We start from the raw sequence: 25,485 nt of genomic DNA, 5'->3' as shown, positions 1-25,485 counted from the left end.
GAGGGGGTGGGGGGATTTAGTTTTGCAGCAGACATCTGCATGAGTGATTGAGCCTTTATGATCTCCTCAGCAGTCTGAATGGTCCTAAGTCTAGAGACAGTCTGCAGGTATATGGTGTGTGTTGGCTTCCCCACAACAATCTAAATTTTTATTCATTGAGTTTTTCTAGGGAACGGTTAGCATTCAACTGCTGAGTTATTAAAAGAGATCTGCTATGTGCTTTGAGTCTCACATATTCAATCCGAACATCATGCATGTGTGTATTGGGGGGGGGCAATTTTTTTTAATGTATAGAACATGTATGTCACCATCCTTTTTCTTCAATAGGGATGGAAGAGCTGAGTTCCATACATGTGTTTGCATCTGGAATCCTGGTTTGGAGCTGTTGATGTCCCAGCTGTGATTAGATCAGTTAACCATTGAAAGTAGATAACTGCACAGGTTAGTACTAATATTGAGATTTGGGACCAGGATACCTGTTTATTCGCCATACGAATCTGCCAGGTTTCTCATTTCAGACCCTGCTTTCAGCCCCATCACTGATGCAGAATTGGTTGGCGGGGACCAAGCAAAGGGCCTTCTGAGTAGTGACCCCATCATTGTAATGACCTCACTAGTGACTCCCTTCATGGCAATGACTGCTTCATCAGTCTCCCTGCTTGGTGAGTTTTAAAAATAATCTGCAAGAGAGTACAAAGCTTTCAGGAGACTGCGTCTCTTTACACTCCTTGCAAGTTGTTGTTGTTGTTGTTGTTGTTGTTGTTTACACAGTCAGACAGGTGTTATTGACTGGTTTGTTTTATCCAGACATCGAGTCCTTCCCAAGGACCTGGGACGGCTGGATTTTATTGTCAGTGTTGTTGCTGTTATTATAGATATCTTTGCAGAATATAGGCTGTTCCCAGTAAAGTTGCTTTTTGTAATTGGCTGGTGGTGATTTCTGTGGCCCCTAAGGTGTTGAGGTGCTGTTCAAGTTGTTTTGGAACTGCACCTAGGGCGCCAATTACCACTGGGATTATTGTGGTCTTCTTCAGCCACAGCCTTTCAATTTCAATTTGTAGATCAATTTGTACATCAATTTGTAGATTTGCAGGAGATGAAGACCAGTCTCCCAGATCCAAGGCTGATGCTGCATCCATAAGATGAGACAATCTCTATACATTGGTCATAATCCCCTGCTAACTTGGCAAAAAGGCACCTTTTAACGTGGTGATTCTCTTTATTTAGCAGGGAGAGAGTAACTGTGGCCCTATCCACCCGCAGAACAGTACTTCCAGTGACGGTTGCTGGTGTCTATCTTATGTTTCCTTTTTAGATTGTGAGCCCTTTGGGGACAGGGAGCCATCTTATTTATTTATTATTTCTCTGTGTAAGCCACCCTGAGCCATTTTTGGAAGGACAGTATAGAAATCAAATTATTATTAACAACAACAACAACAACAACAACGTTTACTTCTTTGCAAACTAGTCCTCCCTACCCTCCATTGTACATAGGTCAAATAGCTTATAATAAGTTCTAGTAAGAACTAATCTGCCTCCTTTCCTTTCATTATCCTTACAACTGGACTAAATTTGGTACAAGTCTGTTAGACAGTTCACAAGTTAGCCCACTTGTGCCTCAAATGTTAATGCATCTGCTATCTTCATTTGGGGTGGATGACATCATCACAAACTATGCATTTGAGTTGTCCCTATGTGTCCCTACACCCTTACCAAATTTGGACCAAATCGGTTCCCTTGCACCTCAAATGTTCACATGCCCACCATCTTGAATCAGGGTGGATGACATCATTACAAACTGTGCCCGTGAATTGTCTCTATGTGTCCCTTCAGCTGCAGCAAATTTGGTTCAAATCGGTTAGGCAGTTCACAAGTTAGCCCTCTTGCACCTCAAATATTCACACTCTCACCATGCTGAATTGGGGTGGATGACATCATCACAAACTATGTTGTTGGGGGTCCCTGTATGTCACTCACAACAACTGTACCAAATTTGGTTCAAATAGATTAGACAATCCATGTTAGCCTACTTGTGCTTCAAACATTCACATGTCTGCCGCTTTGAATTGGAGTGGATGACATCATCACTATCTATGCCATTGAGATGACCCTACAACTACCCAATTTAGTTTATATTGGTCCAGGCACTATGAAGTTAATGCGGGGGACGGACACACAGACAGACACAGACACGGAATCCTGAGTGATCTTATAAGCTTACTGGAAAGTAGGCTAAAAAGCCTCTTCCTATCCCATTTGATTTTTTCTGTAACCTTGTCTGGAACTCTAAATGACTGTCGGCCTCAAAATTGGCTATGCCAAGCATTTCAGAAGCTGGGATCAATAAGACATTGGTAAACCGTGTTTCGGTGAAAAAAATCTTGACAGGCAAATCAAGCTTTCTAAATATCGGAACAAAATGGAATCAAAGGTAGGGGGACTGTATTAATGCTGTGATGTTGGACCAAATGAGCTGCAGATTGCATTGTGCTGCAATTGCAAAGACTAGCAAAGTGAACAAGTTACAAATCAGGAGGGGAAGAAACTCTTTGGCAGCCGATGTAACTTGACATGACAGTCAAAGCTGCAAGCAGCTTCTCTTCCCCATCGATGGGATGCAAGCTGACAGATTAGAAAATAGCAGGTATTTGTTCTCGGTGAAAGGAAGCAGACTGGATGCCCTATTACTGGGAACAAGCAGGCTGTGCTGGAAAAGGAGTTCTTGTTTCAGAAAGTTTCAGAGTTTTCTGCAACTTAATGAAAAGAGAGAAAATGTCTCTGCCAGAGACTGCAAGAAGGCAGTGGAGGGAGGGAGGTCTTCTGTGGCTTGTATCTTCAGGCTGCTTGCATGCAGAAGGTTCCAAGTTCCCTCCTTGGTATCTCAAAGATGGGGCTGAGAGAGACTCCTGCCTGCAGCCTTGGAGTAGCTGCTGCCACTCTGTGCAGACAATACTGAGATAGATGGATCAATGGTCTGACTCAGTATAAGGCAGCTTCCTATGTTCCTACCCCTAAAGACAATAACCATGGCCAGGATAGCCAAGATACTGTAATGGTTTTGCTGTCTGGTTGGCTGTGGAGAGCTCTATCAAATGGTTCTGCCTTTAAGCTACGTCTGATCTGGGGGTTGTACACACAAATATTAATGTCCCTTAATAGGCAGTAGACAAGTATGGACTCTGAAGTATGTGCGTGTGTTACCTGCTTCTTACCCTCTGCTTCAGAAGCAAAATGGGTTGTGAATATCTTGAGAGACTAGTCTTCAAGTGAGAAATTTCCCACTCTTTTTGTTCAAGCCCTTCTTCCCCCCTCCTTGTTGCCACTGAGTTCCATTAGTTCTAGGCTTGTGCATTTCGATTCGGGTACAAAACGTTTTGTGCCTGAAAATGGCAATTTCAGAGGTTTTGTAACCAAAACAAAATCAAGAATTAAAAAACAGAGATTTTTGTTTCCAAATCGAAATGACTGTGTTTGGACAGAATGCTTGTTCTTCGGAAAAGCATTGCAATTCAAACTGACTTCTCTGACTCTCTCCACTCCAGCTGAGGCACTGAGTGATTAGCAGAAGATAAAATATGCAAAAATGGTTTAGTTAAGTATGTGTTGTATTCAGTGTGATTGAAATGTAAACTGACCTTGCAAAGGGATTTGGAAGACAGCATTTTGAGACGGAAATACCCAAATATCTTTGGGAGCTCAATGCAATTCCAAAGCTCTTGCTAAAAGCCGTGGTATAAATTGTGTGGAGAAGCTTTTCGAGAAGCTGGTTAGGAAAGTTCTGAAATTAGACAGGTGTTTCTTTCCAAAGGTTTAGAAAGAGTCTCTTGACTTGTTCAGGGGTCTTTTGAAGAGCTATTTTGTTTTTCTTCTGATTTTTATGAGTTATAGTGGTGTCTAAGTTTTGTTACCCAAGTTGAGCAGTCTAATGTAATTTAGGCCACAATGTAATTTGGTGGGACATGATGTCTAAGCCAGTGGTTCACAACTTTTGCCATTGCAGGGACAGGTCATCCACATGGGACTACAGGAGACAAAAGGAGGGGGGTGAGGAATATCCCTGTCAATCTATTGACATCCTCAGGAATCTTAGTTGCTTCTCTCTTTCTTGTAACCATGATCTATGGTTTTGCACTTTCTTAAATGCAGTGCTGATAAATCTCAACAATTCTTAACAGTAGGCCGATTTGTTTGGGCTATGGCTCACTCCAGTTCAGTTAAATGAACATTTGAAGCTGTTCTATAGTACCAAGGCAGTTTTATTTAATTTTTATTTATTTTTTTTACATTTTATATCCTGCTCTTCCTCCAAGGATCCCAGAGCGGTGTACTACATACTTAGGTTTCTCCTCACAACATCCCTGTGAAGTAGGTTAGGCTGAGAGAAGTGACTGGCCCAGAGTCACCCAGCTAGTATCAAGGCTGAATGGGGATTTGAACTTGGGTCTCCCCGGTCCTAGTCCAGCACTCTAACCACTACACCACGCTGGCTCATTGGTCTATCTTGCTATCTCAAATGACCTGTGGTCACTGTTCCATGGGGAGGGAGTGTTTTTTATTGAAAGATTGCTTGAATCCACAAATGGGTTGTGCTTCTGTGCTAGTGTCACAGGAAGAGGCTCACACCTGCTGCAAAATTCTCAAATAACTGTGCAAAAAAATTAAGTGTTGTTGTTCATCATTCTCTTCACTCTTTCAACTTGTTTATGTGGGGCTTCAGGGGCAAAACAGTGGGTTGAGTAGCAGTGCCCCAAGGGTAGTGCACCCAGATTCCAAATAGGGCAAAGGGCTGATTTCTTAGGAATTTTTGAGGTTTACGCGTCTTTAAGATTTTCCCCCCATAGGGAATAATGGAGGTTTCAGCAGCCCCATAACTCCACCTGGGCTGAAGTGAGTGGTGGTGTAGTGCACAGAGTGTGCCAACCACCCCGCTGGATTGCTAACCCATTGGGGTACTGGGCTTTGTTGTTTCTGAGGTGTTGAGTTTAGATTCTCTGGTAGCAAATGAGATTTTTTAATGAAAAACCATGAATCCACTCTCATATGCTACTAGAGAATCTACTTTCAGGAACAGCTCTAGAACAACAAAACCTGGACTTCATGGGTTGGCAACCCATGTGGGTGGTTGGCACCCTATGTGCACTACACCACCACTTGCTCTGGGCCACCCCAGTGCCCCTCAAGTTGAGTTATGGGACTGCAGAAACCTCCATTATACCCTACGAGGAAAATCTGAAAGACACGTAACTTCATTAATTCTTTAAGAATCAACCCTTTGACAAATTCCTCTGAAAAAAATTGGGGTAGCTTCTTTGTACCAGCTGGGCACTACCACCAACCACACTCCACTCTGGGCCACCCCTCCCCCCCCGCATGAAGCTATACTTTTCCTGAAACCTCCATCATACCCTATGGGGAAAATCTGACAGATGCACAAACTTCAAAAATTCACCAAAAATCAGCAGTTTGCCCAATTCCTTTGAAATTTTTGTGGTGGCGTCCACTCATTGGGCACTATAACCCCCACCCACTCTTTTGACCATGTGACCCATTTTAAAATCTGAATTAATTCGTATTCAGATTCAGATTAATTCAGATACAAAACAAAACTGGGGTGATTCGGAAGGCTTAATTTCAGACAAAATACAAAATGGGGTTGATTTGGATTTGGTAGAAATCGAAACAGAAAAAATACAAAATGTGCAACCCTAATTAGTTCCACCTACCTGATTGTTAACTGCCCTCTGAGTCCACGAACATTCTGCTCCACTGAGTTATATATGTCAACTATAAAGTATTGTTCAATATAACTCTGAGAAGATGCTCTTCAAAGCATGCTGATTTTTGAAATGTAGCCTTGAATAATATCTCCAAGAATAGAGCTTTAAATTTGGTGGAATCTTGTCCCCAGTCTCACTCACTTGAAATTTGAAATGGTGCCAGATAGTCCTGGTAAGATGGTCCTGGTAAGGGTGAGCTGTGGGTTGATCTTAGAGTCAAAGAAAATTTAAATAACCTTCTATACTACAACCAAATGCAATTGGATAAGGATTTAATACAAGTAATGCAGAGCAAAAGAAATGGCAAAAAGTATTGAACAGTACAATAGTGACTGATGAGAACAAAAGGGCAAGGATATTTAAAGGGCAAATAAAAATCACTTGGCAAGAAGAAGCCATCAGCATTCAAAGACGCAAAAAGCAATCGGCTTATATCAAGTTAATCAAGAAGCAGTTGGACAAAAGGTCCTTGAACCTATCATTGCTCTGAACAGGACCACTTATAAAATATCTCATCTCACTATATTATATACCATTATCCTATCTTGAGAAGATGAAAAGAATGGCTGGTATCTGATTGCAAGTCCAAGTTTTAGAACAATGTTAATAGAGGTTATGCTAAAAATGATTAAGAACAGATTTGGGCCCTCAGTATTGGAGATACTATTTTCTCCGGGCCCGTCGTGGTCTCTAGATCAAGCAGAAGTTGGTGCTTGTTCTCTCATGCACATCTTCCTCTCCTGTAATGATTCACCTAAGCGTGAGATAACCTAAAACATAGAAAAGTAACCAGGGTCCTTTAAAAACACTGTCGTAATTTCAAGTCCTCAGGTAGGGTTGCCAATCCTCCATAAGAACATAGGAAGCCACCATATACTGAGTCAGACTATTGGTCCATCTTGCTCAGTATTGTCTACACAGACTGGCAGAGGCATCTCCAAGGTTGCAGGTAGGAAACTCTCTCAGCCCTATCTTGGAGAAGCTAGAGAGGGGAATTGGAACCTTCTGCTCTTCCCAGAGTGGCTCCATCCCCTGAGGGAAATATCTTACAGTGCTCACACTTCTAGTCCCCCTTTCGTGGGCAACCAGGGTGGACTCTGCTTAGCAAAGGGGACAAATCATGTTTGCTACCACAAGACTAGCTCTCTGGGTTTAATTCATTGAACTCGAGCCTGTGTGTTCGGCCAAAAGTTAGCAGCCTGGTTCACACAATCATTTGAATCTAGGAGGCTGTCACCAAGCACAGCCAAAACCTGGCTGAGAAAGCCAAGTTCTTTTTTTTTTTTTTGCACATACTTTTTATTGAATTTTGACAACATCAAAAGACAAACACAAATAACACAAACACTCAAAAACACACACTATAAGGACTTCCATCTCATCCTTGGAACAAGTGTTGTCAATAATCAGTAGTTCATAAAACGTTATCTATTTATTATTATCAGCACATCTACATTGGCCCATATCTTCTATTCTCATATACGTTTTATGTCTATCTAAAAAATAAAAATAAGAAATAAAAGGTCTACTCCCTCACATCTATTTGATTCACCATATATCATATGGTGAACCAAAGTGCTCAATCATGTTGAAGCAAAACTCTTGATAATTTCCCATCAATTTTTCCTCAAATCTGTTGTATCTCTACAGCCTACATTAAAACAGTTCCAAAAAAAGTCTCCCATTAATATAATCTGATGCCTATCTATTTCTGTTGTTTGTTTTTCCAATTTTCAACAAAATTCTACTTTTGCCTCATTGGAGGCATATACTGTATGCCCACTGCTATGTACTTTGAATCTCCAACCTTTATTACTACCACCAATACTCTCCCATAATCATCTCGAAATAACAAATTTGACTCTAAAAGTTCTTTTGTATAAGAGACTATGCCCCTTTCCCCCCTTAATATCATAGGGTTTCAAATTGTTAACCTAATAATTTATTTTATAAAGACTTTCTATCTTTCCACTCTTATATATACATTCCTATAGGCAAATCAAATCGAGTTTTCTTTTTCTCAGATCATTAACTAATTTTTTTTAGCGTTTTGTTTTTATGTTTAAACCATTCAAAGGGAAAAAAAAGTTTTGTTTTTTTAAATTCCAGACTGTTTGTATATTGCTAATTCCTCCCTTGCTGAACGCCTTATGTCTTTTGGACATCATCTGAGATCTGAAGATCATTCCTATACCTACGAAGGAATTGTTTTACTTTTAGATCTTCAATTAATCTATGTTTCTTATCTTTAAAAGTAAAGGCAACCCCTTGAGGGGGGAAAGCCAAGTTCAAGCTTGGTTGCATGTGAAAACCACCAGGATCGCACCCAATCCCGGTGGCACTTCGGTGGCAAACCCGCCTGTGGAGCCATCTTCTAAACAGAGTTAAGGGAGTGAACTCTCCCTTAGCCATGATTTCCTGATTGTGTGCAGTGCTAACCGGTGATGTAGCAATGACAGGTGCCCACCCGTCATGTGGGGATCCCCTCAATTCACTGAGCACTCATGCAGTGCATTATGGGATATCAGGGGGCTGGAATGAAGCATCCTGGCCCCAGACCCTCCATGCTGCCTCAGCCAGTGGATCGTCTGGGCATGTGAGGGGGATGGAGGTGCATTCATCTTCAGGGAAGGTAAGTTTAAGCACCCTTCTCTGATGCCCACCCAGTAGCCCTCTCCAGGGCTGTCGTTAGGGCATGGCAAGAAGGGCGACCACCCTGGGCCCCACTCTTTTAACCCCCATTAGAATTACCTGGAAGGGGGCCCTGCACTGGTTGATTTGCCCTGGGCCCCTCACCCCGCCAGGGTTCTCTAAGGACAGCCCTGGCCCTCTCACTCAATCGTGGGAATGGGCGCAAGGTTTAATCTGGATTACCAGCATTAGTGTGATTGTGTGACCCCGTGCCAAGGCAGGAATCTCAGGCTATAAACCACGGGCATGGGTTCACATAATCACGTCAATGTTGGTAATCCACATTAAACCTAGATTTGAACTATTGTGTGAACTAGGCCAGTATGCAGTGTTTCCATAACAGGAGGTCATTAACACAAACAGAAACTGTGTTCTACCCAGGTTTGGGAGCTGTCTGTGCTGTGTGGAAGCAAGGTAAGAGAAAAACCTGAATGGAAGTGATTGAGGCTCTTCTCATGATCAGTGAGAAGAGCCTGGATGGGGTTTGCGAGGAGAGCGGGCTAAGCCTGCTCTCCCCCCAGATGAGCAGTCAGTCTGCTCTGGGCGGCCAAACTGGCCACCCACACGACTACCGGCTCTGTTACAGAGCTGGTGGGGGGCTGGGGGGATCAGGGGCCGTGCGGCCCCCGGAAGCTCCAGCATACCCTGTGTGAGCACGCAGGGCATGCTGGAGAGACTCCCGAGCTGGGAGGCTGCTTTTCAGCCTCCTGGTTGGGGGTCTACTCATGAGTTGCTGCGGCATGGAGCCGAGCCAACTCACAATTGTAGAGCCTGGGTTAGCGGATCACTCACTCCGCTAACCTGGGCTTAGGGGAGGGTTACTTAAGTGGGTTAACCGCTTGGAGGGCACCAGGCTCTCCAGTGAGCCCGGTGGTTCTCACAGTCAGGCAAAATCAGGCTAGGCTCCCCTAGCCCGATTTCGCTTGATCGTGGGAATAGCATTGTGTGGGAGCAAGGTAGGAGGAAAAGCGACTCAAGTTTCCTCCTACCTTGCTTCTACACAACCAAAAATTGGGAGCACACACAGTTCACAAACCGGGTACAACACAGTTTTTGACTGTGTGAATGACCTCCAGGTCTTTTTGGTGTTTCCACACTCGCCTGATGGGGAAGAAGAAATTTGAAGCCATTCGTGTTCAAGGTGAAATAATACAGTTCAGTGTATCTACCCACTCTTTCTAAGGAACATGTCTTTCTAATGGGCATGTCAGAAGATCCAAGGCTTGAACTGCATGGTCTGTCATTATATCCAGGAAAACCTGGAAGTTTTCCCACACCAGGCTTTTTGTTCACATCTCATCTGGAATGGAGGTGTGCATTCACATATCACCCAAATTTACCTCAAAGTCTCTGTGAGCTGTTGGGGACCACTTCCCACACACAATATGGGTTTTTCATTGTGTATTAGCGTGTAGCCCAATTTATATCCAGAGTTAAAAAATCCACTTTTTTTGTGTCAGTTTTTGAGGGGCGACTTCGAATTCGCAGTAAAGCATCACAGAAAACCCACTGTAAAACCTGCTGTCTGGGAAAGCTCCTCGTAAGATACTCAGGATGATTTGTGGTACACTTCAGAGTCCTCTTCAAGCACAGGAAGAAATACGTATGTGCAACATGGGCGTCAGTGATTGGCACTGGCATATAGCAAGAAACCATTGGATATGGAAACCAATGGAAACCATTGATCCCATAAATATTGGGACCTTGGTCTTCTTCCTCTAAGAATGTTGATATGGATTTATATGCTGCCAAAAAAAACTTGTCACTTCTGTGAAAAGATAAGTTTCTGTGGCTTCCAACTACCAAAACCAAAGTTGAGTCAGAAAGCATTCCTAAGAGCATTTGGACCATGTTCAAAATAAATACAACCACATTTATTAGTCATAGTATGTTTGCAGAAGGGTTCCTTCATATTAAGAGGTGAGAATTGTTTAGCCAGTTCCGGAAGGAAAAGCTTATTATTTAACTAAACTGCTCCCTGAGTATTTCCAGAAATAGAAGCTATTTCCACGATCAGTAGAAAGTGGGCTAAGGGAGCCTAGTCCGATTTCTACTGATGGTTGGAGCCACTGGGCTCACGGGCGAGCCTGGTTGTTCCAAGGCCGCTAGTCTGCCTAATCCCCCCTCCCCTTAAAAGAAGTTAACCGAGCAAGTGCTCCGTTAACTTCATTTTTTTGCTCATGTGCTGCGGCGCCGTGTGGTGACACATGAGTATACCCGTGACCGGGAGGCTGCAGACAGCCTCCCAGCCTCAGGGTTCTCTCCAGAATGCCCCATGCACTCACACAAGGCACCCTGGAACTTCTGGGGGCCGGGCAGCCCCCAATCCCCACAGCCCCCACCAGCTCCATGAGAGAGCCAGCAGTCATGTGGGTGGCCGATCCAGCCGGCCAGAGCTTGGAGGCTGCTCGTGGGTGGGGATAATGGACTAAGCCCGCTCTCTCCGCACAAACCCTCCTGGCGCTTCACATGAGTCGTGTGAAGCACCTCATAGACTGTAGAGGATCTCTGAATGAGGTTAAAGACTACCCAACCTTAGGACAGAATGTGCTCTGTACATTAATTAATTGTTTGTGTGCTGCTCTGAAGAGTCTGAAGTCACCTGCTTTTGAAGCAGGCTGAATCTGTGCTGGAATTAGGATGCTGCTAATTCTGAGGAACATGGGACACATATGCAATTTTAACATGTAACTTGAAAGCTGAATTGTGTGGTTTGGGGATACTAACATGGGGCATTTTAATTCTGCTTTTTGCTCTTATGCGGATGCTCCAAGATGCAGTCCTCTGAATAAACTGACCAGGGTTCTCTGCACTCTACTTCTGAATGCACTTTTTGTATACTAGTCTGTGTGTCTGCCTGTCATATCTCCAACCGAGACCACCGGCCAAAGTCCTGTATAGCCACAGTTTGCCACCACCTCCAGTTGGGCCATGGGGGCGGGGAGCCATGGAGACCCTGCATCCCCCCTCCATAGGACTTGTGTCCTATCCCCAGAACCCTCTCCATCACCCCTGGGACCTCAGGAGCAGAGGCAATGCCATGCCAGGGTCAAGCTCCCGAGGTGGCGTGCTCAGAGACTCGCTTCCATAGGGGTCTACTAGTGAGGAAGGGCAGGCCAGCTCAGGCACTGACTTTGGATCATGGCTGGCCAGAGATCCAGAAAAGGGCAGGGCTAGCCCTTGCTGGGTCAACAGCTCCTTAACTTAAGCTGTCTTGCTGCACCTGGGCACAGCCTTCCATCATGAGGGAAGCCTGTGCCATGAATCAGATTGCCAAGACCCATACGAATGTGACATCTTCCTGGCAGTGGTCTGCCCAAACCGGTTCGGGCTCTAATTTGCCAGTCACACATTCCTGGGTGGGTTCCCACTATCCACCCGCGGCCCTGCCCACTTTTCATCCATGTCATGAAGTCCTGAGAGATTAGACAGAGAATCTTGAGGGAGGCATAGTTTGCTTCTCAAGGCACTTCCTGTCACACTAGACCCTGAGCTCTAATTCTCAGCATATGCAAAGCCAAGCCCTCTCAGATGTACAGAGATACATCGGTCTAACAATAGTTTGTAATAATTTTAAAAAATTGTTTTAATAACTGTTGTATTCTGTTGGTTTTATTGTCATGTATTTTATTCTGTGACTTCTTAATATTTTAAATTTTGTACACCGCCTAGAGATGTACATATCAGGTGGTATAGAAATATGATAAATAAATAGCTGCATTATGCCATAGGTCTGAAAACACCCCATTGTTTGATAACATGAGACATTTATGCACAGCAAGCTTCTGATGAAAGAGAGGAATACAAATGAACAGATCTCATGCAGTTCCCCATCCTCTGGGGAAGACACAATCCACACATGAATATTCTTCAACCTAACCTATATTTTGGAAAGGGGTAACCCTTTTCACACCTGCTATTTCTCAGTTCCAATTACCCTCCTCCCCAATTGGCTTTCCTCCATCATTTCAAATGCATATCTGAAGACACCACTGCTTCATGATTCTCAGTTGCCTCTCCTGGAGCAGATTTTCCTGTAAGAGGAACTATGAGGGTGCCAGAAACATGCATTTGTCTATAACATGTTGCCACTAGACTCCACTAGCTGATGTAGTTCTAGACCTCAGACAAACACACACAGCTTCAGGGATTTATGAAGGGATTTCCAACCTCGGCTCCCCAGATGTTGTTGGACTACAACTCCCATCACCCCCAGCCACCACGGCCATACACATATGCATGCTTGAGAATAAGCCCCATTGAAATCATTGGTGCTACATAGCCATGCATAGGATCTGGCCACATGGTAAACACACACAAGATCAGGCTGATCAAGATCCAACTAGCCTGAGCTGTCTGCAGTGTAGGTTGACATGATCAAAGTGCCTGTATTTGAATTGTTTCAACTGGAATCTGGGTTGAATCCTCTAAAGGGCAACTTGATTAGAATTCAAAATTAATTTTTGAAATTCGATTAGAATTTGATTTGAGAGCCATTTGGCACCTTTTAAAAACCATTTAGCCCCCCTGGTTGGTTTTTTAAAAGGTGCCAAAACAAGGTCAAATCAATTCTAATTTTATTCAAATTTGAACAGAATTTTCAGACCAAATTTGAATCTGATTCAGATTCAAAATGAGTCTTCAGAATTTGATTTGAATTCAGAACAAATTAAAAAAAATGTCTCATGCAGAACTCTAATCACTATAGTAATAGTAATTCATTAATGTGGGGGGTCCCAATGTGAGGTCTCCAGATGTTATTGGACTACAACTCCCATTGACCCATTGTGACTGAGGATGATGGGAGTTGTGGTCTAGCAGCACCTTGAGACTGTTGGGATCTGCTGTGTTAACACACTGCTGGTCATTTATCTCAAGTACACCTCCTAGTTTCTACACTGTCTGAGTTGTGGTTCTGGATGGTGTTGACACACTGGAATGTAACTGTTTTTCTACTTGACCTGAAGCAGTTCTAGACTGAGTTATTCTGCCTCATTTTAGACAAATATTCAGATTACATAACTAAACAATGGTGCTTACTGTTAAGAGCTTGCTACTGGGATAATTAGACCAGGACACAAGCCAAAACCAAGGGGAATGCGTAATATCATGTTAATAAATTAATTCATAATAAAGGTCATAACAAAGAAACCATTGTACAAGATGTGCCTTCTATTGGGCAGTCATTTCTAAATTCTCAAATTAGTGCTTGAGGCCCCAAGTCACCCAGCTCCCATTAAATAGGATGGGCAAAAAATGCAGCTAAAATGTGAAGTTTCCTCATATTCCATCACAGTGTACATAGATAATGATTGATTAAGTGCCGTCAAGTTGGTGTCAACTCTTCGTGACTGCACAGATAGATTCTCTCCAGGATGATCTGTATTCAGCTTGCCCTTTAAGTGGTGCATTCATTGTCTGTCCACCTTGCTGCTGGTCATCCTCTTCTTTTTCCTTCAACTTTACCCAGCATTATGGACTTCTCAAGGAAACTGGGTTTTTGCATAATGTGTCCCAAGTACTTAGAGCATGGTCATTTCTGCCTCAGGTGAAGATTCTGGATGGATATGTTCTATGATCCATATGTTTGTTTTCCTGGCTGTCCATGATACCCTCAAAAGTCTTCTCCAGCACCAAAGTTCAAAAGTGTCATTACTTTTTCCTATCTTGCTTCTTCAAAATACAGCTTTTGCAACCATAGTGTCAGGGGGGAAAAAACATTGTCCAAACAATTCTAATCTTTGTAGGTATAGACACGTCATGGCATCTAAATATCCTTTCCAAGGCCTTCATTGCAACCCTACCAAGTAGTCTGCGGTGTATTTCTTGACTGCTTGATCATTTACTGTTGATGGTCAATCATAAAAGGCAAAAGCTACCCACCACTTCAATGTCTTCATTGTCAATTCTGAGGCTGGTTGCTGTACCCGTTGTCATTAGTTTAGTCTTCTTTACATTTAGTTGTAGTTCCATTTTTTCACTGTGCTCCTTGACTTTCATTACTAGAGCTTGCAGATCATCCGCATTCTCAGATATCAGAGTAGTATCATCAGTGTAGCACAGGTTATTTATGTTTCTTCCTCCAACTTTAAAACTATGTTCATCTTCTTCCAGTCCAGTTTCTCTCAGTATATGTTCAGCATATAAGTTGAATAAATAAGGAGAAAGTGCAACCCCTGACAAAAAAATGTCATATCAGATCTGAAATGTGTTATATTGGCAAGGAAGGGACAGGACAGGGTATTGATGAGCAGCAGGAAAGTGAAAGTAGGGTTGGAAGGGTCTTGTCGGAACAGTTTTCTTTATTTTCCTTGATCCCTCCCTCCCTCACCCACTTCTCACATTTCTCTCTCACACTCTCCTCCCCACAAACGTCTGATGTTATTTGTGGTGTCCAGTTGTTAGACAGGAGGAGAACCTCCTTTCAGAACCTTTGTTTGAGTATTCTGTAGCTTCAAAGCATATGCTGTATATGGGCTCTCTGCGTCTTCAGGGTGGTTTTAGGTTCTGGACTGGAAAGTTTGAAGTTCTCCCCCAAACAAACATTTTTGGGCATGTTTTGTGGTGCCTCCCATCACCTGCAAATGTGTTGGAGGTGTCAACCCCCGTTCTTAACAGGAGCCTGTGGAAGCTCCCTGCCCATCTATATGCTCCATTAGCAATATATTCATACTGAAAGTGATATATCTATGCAAGCTGAGGGGCTGTAGCTCAGTGGATGAGCACATATTTCACAAGCATAAGGTTCCAGATTCAGCCCCTAGCATCTCCAGGTAGGGCTGAGAAAGACCCTTGCCTGAAATTCTGGGGAACCATTACTCATGTAGGATTAGTGATCTGCATGGACCAGTGGTCTGACTTGCTACAAGGTAACTTCATATGCTCCATTTTAGACACTACTGGCACAGGTCAAGTAATTAGGAGAGTGGAATTTATGCTAGTAGCAGAAGCCCATCTGCTGAATGTGTCTCAAGATATTATAATTAAGTGTAGGTAGGTAGGTAGGTAGGTAGGTAGGTAGGTAGGTAGATAGATAGATAGATAGATAGATAGATAGATAGATAAGAATTTGTTGGTTACGTATTTAGTATGTTTGTTTGGTTTGTTTATGTGAAACAAAGTCATACTTCCTATTGATCCACAGATACATAATTTTGCAGACACAATCCTGCCACTGAAATTAGCTGGATACTCCTTTTTACACTGGAATACTCAGAGAAAATTTAAATAGTTTTTTTTTAGAAGAAATTCTGAAGATTATTCTTCCAACAGATATAAAATTTTGCATGAACAATCCTGCCACTTAAATTAGCTAAAAGCTCTACTTTTTACATGAGAATATGCTGGGGGAAAGGTTTACTTCTTTCTCTCTTTTTTTGTATTTCCCCCCCAATAAATTCTAAATATAAATTCTAAATATATAAATTCTAAACCCCTGCTAACTGAGCAAAGAGACATCTTTTAAAGTGGTGATTCTCTTATATTTAGCAGGGGGAGAGCAACTGGTGCTATTCAACCCCAGCACAGCATCCTTCCAGTGGCTGTTGCTGGTGCCTACCATATGTTTCTTTTTAGATTGTGAGGCCTTTGGGGACAGGGGACCATCTTATTTATGTATTATTTATTTTTCAATGTAAATCGCTTTGGGAATTTTGTTGAAGAGCAGTATATAAATATTTGTTGTTGTTGTTGTAAATATAATCATCATATTAGAAATGTTATTGTTCTCCACAGATGTTCAACACTCAGTAATCAGATCAATTATTCCAAAATGATCATGCCCAAGAGAAGCAGAAGATCTTTCTCAGATGCAAATTTATTATAATAAAAATTTACCGTATATGGGAACTATTCAATAAAAGGATAGTTTGAAGTTGAAATCCTACAAATTTCAAACTCTTCTTTTACTTCCCGTTTGCAAACACAATAATTTTAAAAAATCTACAATGTATATTTAACTTCTTGAACTTTCCTATAAGCATAATCTATGCAAAATGGCTTTGCCTGGTCAGCCATGGACCTCACCTACTAGTCTACAATAGAAGTTAATAGTTAATCAAATTTAGATAAACTCAGTAAACTGAACTGATATCTAAGGCATAAACAAACAGATCTGTTGATTTCAAACCCTGCTTACATAGCCTGCAGTCTACCATTGTGCTAAGTGAGATGAACACTGCTGCATTTTACTCAAAAATGTGTGGGTGCTGCTGGCAGAGGGGGGTGCCTTCCTGTCTACTAAGCACAGCATCATTTTTGTTTCAGTGCTGCTCCCATTGGGAATGATGGGAGCAGCGTCAGAATAGTGATCATGCTGTGCTTAGTAGGCATGGAGGCTAATTAGCAGGGGCATCATTAGAGGGCAGCCGATGGGGCTCAGGCCCCCAATGAATGGTTCAGAGAACAGAATCTAATCAGCCACCTTCTTCTCAGCTGTAGTGGGGCGGGGGGAGGTGGTAATCTCTGCTGCTGCTCCATCAGCAATGATAACTTCTTGTCTCTGTCTCCTCCCCAAAAGATGTTGTGTTGAGGACAAAACAAGTGCTTTCATCCTAATTAGGGGTGTGCATTGAGTGGTTTATGGTCGAACTGGTCAACTGTGAACTGGTCCGGTTCAAGCGGTTCATTTGTGAACTGCTTTGAACCATTTCAAGCTGGTTCATCGGTTCAACCAGCCCAGCAGCTCGGTCTGACCAAACTGGTTCATGGAGCAGTTGTTGGGTCTGAATTCAGACCAAATGGCCGCAAACGGTCCATGCACACCGCTAACCCCAAAACAGCACTTGTCTGCTCCAGTTTCCCTTTGGAGAAGAGTCAGACACAGTTATTCTTGCAGAGGCATGACTGACTTTAATTATCAAAAGTGGGGCTGCAGGCATGGGGCCCAGATCTTTTAAGTACCTAGAAATGCCCCTTCTACTATGGCTATTTAGTAAGGCTATGGGTGCACCTGCCTCCTCAACCAGTGCCCACATGCTTTTGAATAGAACACAGCAGCATGTGTACATCTTGCATAGAACGTCGGTGGACTGCACAGTATATAAGCTAGTGAGTTCCATAAACAAGATATGTATTTTGTGGAGAAGTACTTCTATTTGTCTATCCAGAATCTGTTGCAAATTGATTTCACCAGATGATCCCAGATCCGAGTATATTATGAGAGAGGGAGAACACTCCTCTCTCTCCACTTTCTTTATACTGCAGGGGATGATTTGAATCAACCCCTTATTCAGCAGAGAAACCTATGCTGGCCTTGGGCCGAAATAAACCAATACATACATACAGCAGAGAAACCCAGTTTGATGAGACCAGAGCTCACAGAGGAAATCTGAAGACAATTGCTTAAGGGCTAAAACAAGTAGAGGTTTATTAAGAAGTTACAAACTTTGAATAGAAAGCCTGAAGCCTGCACTAGCTAGCTTATGGTGGAAGAAAGAAGAAAGAAGAAGAGCTGGTCTTGTGGTAGCAAGCATGAATTTTCCCCTTTGCTAAGCAGGGTCTTCCCTGGTTTGCATTTGATTGGGATACTGTAAGATATTCCCCTTAGGGGATGGGGTGCTCTTGGAAGAGCATCTGCTCGCTTGCCTGCAGAAAGTTCCAAGTTCCCTCCCTTGCATCACCAAGATAGGGCTGAGAGAGACTCCTGCCTGCAACTTTGGAGAAGCCACTACCCAGATTGTAGTGGACAGACAATAGATAGACAATACTGAGCTAGATAGACTCAGTATATGGCAGCTTCCTAAGTCCCGATGTTCCTAAAGAACAGAGGGAACAAAGTAGAAGGGAGTTCCTAAGATTATACACCAATCACCAGAGCCTCAGAGGAGAGATTGAAGAGTACAGAGAGAAATGCAGTGGCGGTGGCACAGGGACAGTCCTATACTCTCTACCTTCAGTCCTAATGTACCTAGTATCCCAAAGGCATTATGGGTGTTGATGTCTATGGAGACACATCTCCAACATATACCACACTTGTTTACACAAAAGCCCACCTGACCCACCATCATACTCTACCTTTATTTGCCACGACTAACTCCTCATTTCTTCTGTCAAGTGTCTGTCTCTCCTTTTAAAATGACTAGTATAGAGTGTTTTTAAAATAAAAAATAAAAAATGAAGGAACAGATAGAAACAATCCATCTGATTTTTCTCCCCCTTTTATTTTTCCCCAAAAACATGATCATGCAGCTCCTTGAGTGCTTCTGAAGCTGCAAGAGAAGGGATTAGCAGCCTGTGGAAATGATAACTAAAGGCAATTACAATTAAGGCTCACCTGATGGTGTGCCCTCTCCTCCTAAAACAGGTTTTGCATGTTTCCTTAATGCAGTTGCAGGAACATAAAAAGTTGGGGGGGGGGAAGGTTGCTGGTTTCAAAATAGACTTGCCATGATTTATGAATGATTGCTTATGTCTTTCTTCTTCTTGTGGTTTAGCTGGAGCCACAAGGTTGCTGCTAGCTCTTAAAATCAAATCTTCTAGCACCTGGGCAGGGCCTGGGGGCAGAGCCTAGAAGTGGTGGAAACTAAAATGCCTCCAGGGATGTACAGGAGATGGACCTCAGTAGCATGTGTGTCCATCCATTTGTCCAGGAGCAGATCTGTCTGTTTCAAGGGTGGCCAACATGAGGCTCTCCAGCTGCTGTTGAACTACAACTCCCATCATCCCCAACCCACAATAAATTGGGGTTGATGGGAGTGGTAGCCAACAACAGCTGGAGAACCTCACATTGACCAGCCTTGGATAATGTATACATAATGTCCGCTCCATGCTGCTTGACCAGATCTAATATGTTGAACACCTGAGTAATATGTAAAAACCTGAGTTTTTTAGAATAGAAGACTCCATGAAATCCTTAGCCACCACTGTAGGCTCTAGCAACAACAGTGCAAGCAACAGAGTGGAGTGAGGGCCTTTGAGACACACACACACACAGAGACTCCCCTTCTGATGTTTTTCCTCTTGCACTCAAGAAAATATTGGAACAAGAGTACCAGTGAATGGCTGAGGCTATTTGTGCTAGGATTGCCAAATCAGACAGAAGCTATTCCTACCCCCCCCCCAGCCTGCCCACTATGTCTTTCCAATACTTTTCACAATGCCATTAACATTGCCAACATTATGTTCAATAGTCACCTGGAGATTGATTCTGATTCCTGGATATTGGACTTTTGCCATAGATGTTGAGGCCTTTCACACAATCACAAACTGAGGTCATTCACACAATCAAAAACCGCATTCTATCCAGGTTTGGGAGCTGTATGTGCTCCCAGTTTTGGGTTGTGTGGAAGCAAGCTAAGAGGAAAACCATGTGGATCTCAGCACTCCACACAGGCAGCCTACCCCAAGCTAGGCTGCTCTAGTCTGGGCTAGGCTGCTCATGAGAACAGCCTCTTGGACTTATTTATTTAACATATTTATTTAACATATTTTTATACCATCCAAAATGCAAGTTCTCTGGGTGGTTTACAAGACAATAAAAACAACCAATAAAAAGATTAAAACATTTCAACAATTAAAATTTTAAAAGTTAAGACTATTAAAACACAATTAAAACACCATTAAAACAGGATCTAATTAAAAGCCTGGGTGAAAAAATGTGTCTTGACTGCCCTTTTAAAAGTTGTAAGAGATGGGGAGGCTCTTATTTCAGCAGGAAGTGTGCTCCAAAGCCTTGGGACAGCAATAGAGAAGGGCCATCCCTGAGTAGCCACCAGATGAGCTGGTGGCAACTACAGACGAACCTCTCCAGATGATCTCAGTGGGTGGTGTGGTTCATAGCAAAGAAGACATTCTCTTAAATACCCAGGGCTCAAGCTGTTTAGGGCTTTATAGGTTATAACCAAAACCTTGTACTTTGCCCGGAAACTTACCGGCAGCCAGCGTAGATCTTTTAAGATAAGAGTGATATAGTCTCTCAAAGATGACCCAGAGACCAAACTGGCTGCCGCATTCTGGACTAATTGCAGTATCCGGATTATGTACAAAGGCAGCCCCACATAGAGTGCATTGCAGTAGTCAAGCCTGGAGGTGACCAGCATTTTATGTTCTGGAATGAGAAATGGGATTCTGCAAACAAGCGAATCCCAGTGAGAATAGGATTCTGCAATCAGTGAGAATAGGATTCTGCAATCAGTGAGAATAGGATTCTGCAAACAAGTGAGCCATAGGACACATATGTCTGACTGTACGTGATCAGTTAATCTATCATATTGAAGACAAAAATACAGCAAGTGAGATGGGAAGATTATGGGGCGTAGCTAGGGGAGAGGGGAGCTGTGTTCACCCCTATCTCCAGTGGCCCCTCAGAGTGAGGGAGATAATGAAGAAGATAGGGAGGGGTGGAGCTGGGGAGGCCCTCAGGAGCTTGGGGGACCAGGTTCTTTGAAATCATCCGCTCAGTTATAGCTACAACCCTGGGAAGATTGAAGGAGGCCTTTCAACAAAGAACCATGAATAGTCACATTTCTGTTATGCTGCAGTTGTATAATAAAAGATCAAAGAGGGAGAGAGTTTGCAAGAGCACATATGCTCATTTTGAGGAATACTGAAAGAGTTGGAACTGCAGGATATAAATTGCCTGAACTAGCAAAAATTGGACTTTCGTTTAATACATTGCCTAAATGTCCATTTTCATCAAATTAAAGGAAAATGTGACTTTGGGTTTTGTACAGAAGCATTTGCAACAGTTTAATTTGAAAGGGCAAACAGAAAGGAAAGAATCAGTTAAAAATCAAGCGTACAAAGTTGTTGATGGTAGGCAATGTTTTATATTTGGAAGCACCTTGCATTTAAGGAATGCACATCCTAATAAAAAGCAATGGAATTATTTTCAACGGAGAAAAGGTAATAAGACTAAATTCCAGAAAAATGGAAGCATGCTTTTTTATTCAGGTCTGGAAAATAAATCCTGGGGAGAAGCTGTAATGACTGCAACTTATTTGCAGAATATACTTCCAACCAAAACTAAAGGAGTAACACTCTTTGAACCAGAATGGTTCAAAACCCAGAATGGGACAAAACCCAACTTAAAGCTTATTAGAGTATTTGGATGCAAAGCATATGCATATATTCCTAAAGAACTCAGAAGAAAATTAGATTGCAGAAGTGAAGAAGGAATATTCATAGGTTATACACTGAATATCAAAAGCTACAGAATACCTGATCCTATCACAGAGAATGTTAAACTGTGCAGTGCTGCATATTTTGATGAGAGGCAAAAGTCAAATGCCAATGTAATGTTTGACTGTGACCTGGATTTTCCAATAAGTGAAGAACCTGAACAGCAACCACAGCAGCAAAATGAACAAGTAAATATAGATTAGGATATAATAGAGAGACTCAATTGAGAAAGGGAGATTGAGATGGACCCGAATGATCCGATCAGGAAGGGGAGATTGATATGTAACAAGCCGTGAGATGCTCAAACAGAATTAATAAAGAGGTCCCACCTAAAAGATTGTCTCTGGCAGCCAGAGATTGGGGAGGTGGGTGCCAAAGCCTACGGATTGGCAGAAAACTGAATGCATGCCAAATTCAGAGACAGATAAATTGCTTCAATCAAGAAAATGAAAGATTGCATCATACCATAAATTAAAACGTGGGATACATAATTCAAGAATGAAACAATGAGAAGGGGAGTGTTGGGATTTTGCTGTAGTCAGTCTCTGTTCTTTGTTTGGGGCATGCTTCTCTATGTGAATGTGTCTATGTACTGGCTTGGAAGTGGAGTCACAATTTGTTTATCTGCTCCTTACTTGTTGTCTTGAATTCCAACTGAGAGGTTCTCCCTCTCTGTGCATAAGAGACTGATAGCCTCTTTATTGTTTTGTTTGCCTATGTTTAGTTAACTCTTGTTTCTCAGTTAAAGTTGCTTTCCAGTTCCATTACTTATAGAGGAGAAGTAATTACTCTGCAACACTGGAGACCCTAGACCAATCCTAGAGGGTCAGCAACTCTTGTTTGGGCTCACTCCCCCAAACTGCAAGAATGTCACCAACACCTTATAAGCATACTCTGGGCAGAGCTATTAAAGTCTTTGCCACTGCCAGAGGGTTTGCCCTTTGGGGAATGAGAAAAGGGTCATCCCACATCTTTCTGTCAGAATCAGCGTAGGCTCATCGTGTGAGAGAGGGAGCTTTTGGGGGCTATCCAGATTTGGAATTGCTGGGTCAGGAGCACTCCCACTGCCCAGGTGACCACAGGTTCCTGGATTAACCCTCTCCTACCTAGGAATCTGTGGTCATGAGAGCTGGCTCAGTATTTTCTAAGAGGAATCTGACCCATTTCTAAATAAGCTTGAAAATGTCAAGTAAGCAGGCACTGACAATTGTAGAGATTTTTATTCAACTCCATACAAATAACAGCAAATACCTCCAGCATTCAACAATACCTGCCCTCCATTGTATGTCATGTGTACTGATCCCCCCCCCCAAAAAAATTTCTTGATTTGTAGACAAGTTTTTTTCTTGTCACAACAGCCATATTCAGATTCATTATGTACACCACCAAGGGATACATATCAGTATGTATATAAATAAATATGAGAGAGAAAGAGAGCACACACTGGCAAGTTAACATTAATTACCTAGAGTTTAATGTATAACAAACTTCTTGCTCCCCAAATAATGTTCTTTGCCATCCCTTGGCTCTCCGAATCTAGTTATTCTAGAGTCACCCCTGTAGAGCAGCTGCTTTTCCTGCAGAGGGTTCCAGCTTCATTCCTTAGGAACATAGGAAGCTGCCATATACTGAGTCAAACCATTGGTCTATCTAGCTCAGTATTGTGTACACAGACTGGCAGTGGCTTCTCCAAGTTGCAGGCACGAATCTCTCTCAGCCCTATCTTGGAGATGTCAGAGAGGGAACTTGGAACCTTCTGCTCTTCCCAGAGCAGCTCCTTCCCCTGAAGGGAATATCTTACAGTGCTCACACTTCTAAGTCTCCCATTCATATGCAACCAGGGTATATCCTGCTTAGCTAAGGGGACAAGTCATGCTTGCTACCACAAGACCAGCTCTTCTCTCTTATCATCTCCAAGTAGGGCTGGGAGACATGCCTCCCTGAAATCTTGGAAAGGCTGCTGCCAGTCTGTGTAGACAATACTGAGGTAGATGGACCTAGGGTCTGTCTCAGTATAAGGCAGCTTTCCAATGTTCCTACATTCAATTGGCAGGGACTATCAGGGTTCTGGTACCCCCCCCCCCCGCACCCAGGAATGTTAGGTTTAGGATATTTGGGAGAGATGAGAGCATTAATGATGCTAAATAATTTTTAGCTGTACCAGCAGCAGCAGGAGCATTTCCAGACAACAGGCTTTATCATGGGTTTACTGCATGGCTTTACTGCAAGATTGAATTTGCCCAAAAAGGAACCAATGCAAAATGGATTTATTTATTTTTACCCTGGACATAAATCAGGTTATGCTCTAATGTACAATGAAAAACCCAAATCATGTCTGGAGTGCTCCCCAATAGCTTGCAGGGACTTGGGGGTAAATCTGGCCGATATGTGAAGACACACTCTCCATTCCGGAGGAGAAACGAGCTAAAAGCCCTGTCTGGAAACGCTCCAGGAAGAGAAAAAGTATAAACTCTGGACTGCCTTCACACAAAGAACAGATGGGATGGTAAAGTTGTTCCTTGTCCGTAGCACATCACAGTGCAGGCATGCTGCAGACACAGCTGTCCGCTTTCTCTGCAAACCACTTGGTGGCTGCTCAGTGAACGGCATCCTTGTCCCTCAGAAGCCCCACAGAAGCATCCCTCAGCTGTTCTCACCACCTCCCTTGGGTCTCAGACTTTCTGCAGCAGATGCTCTTTCCCTTAGCACTGAGGGGCTGCAAGGAGTACGGCTGCTCCAGAGGCCTTGTCCCCTGACATAGACAGATGACCAGTTCTTTTGGCTGAGCTACTGCTCCTAATAATGCTTAGTGGTGCTTATCTAGCACTTTGTCTCTTCCAAGTGCTTTACAAGGCAACGTGTGGTTAATCATCCTGGGAGCAGTGAAGTTCTGCTCCTTTGGCCTCAGCAATTTGTCATAAACAGGGTGCCTCTATACGCTCTCTTCTACTAAGGATGCCAGGGAGAACTGGACACCAAAGTGCTCTATTCACATACATAGCATGTCCTGTGTCCTATGCCTTTCCTAGGGGAAGGCGTAAAGGCAATCACACCCTCCAGTCCTTCTCCCATCCAAGGAGATCATAGTAATTCTCTCAGCAGCCCACCTCTCCTGAAGCTGGTGCTATTAAATGTCAGGTCCATAAATGCAAAGACCACAGCCATCCAGGAGGATATCCTGGATAGGCACGCAGACCTGGCATGAATTATGGAGACGATGAGCGGGGAGATGTAAATCTCTCCCAGCTGTTCCCACTGGGTTTCCAGGTGCAGCATTGCACCTTGAAGGTGCAGCATTGCACCTAGGCTGCCTTGGCACCCTAGCCAAGGCAGGGTGAGCAGGGAGGTGTGGTTGCCCTGGTTCATCAGGAAACCATCCCCCTCACCAGATGCACTGTCCGCCATCATAATCAATTTGAGTGTCTGCATGCAGTGCTGGGATCGTGAGACAAAGTTGGATTGTGTTGGTATACCTCCCACCCCAGTGTCTAAGAATTTCCCTGCCCAAGCTGCTTGAGGTGGTCTCGGATGTGGTGTTGGGCACCCTGAGGAGGTTGGTCTTGGGTGACTTTAATGTCCGCACTGATGCTGCCTTGTCTAGTGCAGTTCAGAGCTGTGTGTCTTCCAAGATGACCATGGGCCTTCTCTACTGATTTTTGGTCACACACGTAGCATTTTTGGTCACATACTCTTGACTTGGCCAATGGTGGGCAGTGGTGCTCCATGGATAGCACAGGAGGGCTTAATACTATTGTCATGGATGGATCACTATCTGATGAAGAATGGAGTGAGGGTAGACCCAATACCCCTCTGCAGGGGTGAGGGACCAGTTAGGATGTTCCGCCCTTGGAGGTTCCTAATGGTTCCTAATGGATTCCTGATGGCTCTGGTGGATTGT

The 25,485-nt window shown here is 43.2% G+C and overlaps 1 long non-coding RNA gene across 2 annotated transcripts in view; it reads left to right on the top strand.

The window, feature by feature from the left end:
- LOC128325371 (uncharacterized) overlaps nt 1-25,485 on the top strand; it is a 43,325-nt gene that overhangs the window by 3,078 nt on the left and 14,762 nt on the right. For both annotated transcript variants that reach the window (XR_008307405.1, XR_008307406.1), the window contains exon 2: nt 328-441. This is a non-coding gene — a long non-coding RNA (uncharacterized LOC128325371). The remainder of the gene's footprint in view (nt 1-327; nt 442-25,485) is intronic.

The sequence above is a fragment of the Hemicordylus capensis genome, chromosome 4 (genome assembly GCF_027244095.1).
Source record: "Hemicordylus capensis ecotype Gifberg chromosome 4, rHemCap1.1.pri, whole genome shotgun sequence".
NCBI lineage: Eukaryota > Metazoa > Chordata > Lepidosauria > Squamata > Cordylidae > Hemicordylus > Hemicordylus capensis.
The sequence above is the reverse complement of the archived record's forward strand: the minus strand, read 5'-3'. Positions and strand labels throughout refer to the sequence as shown.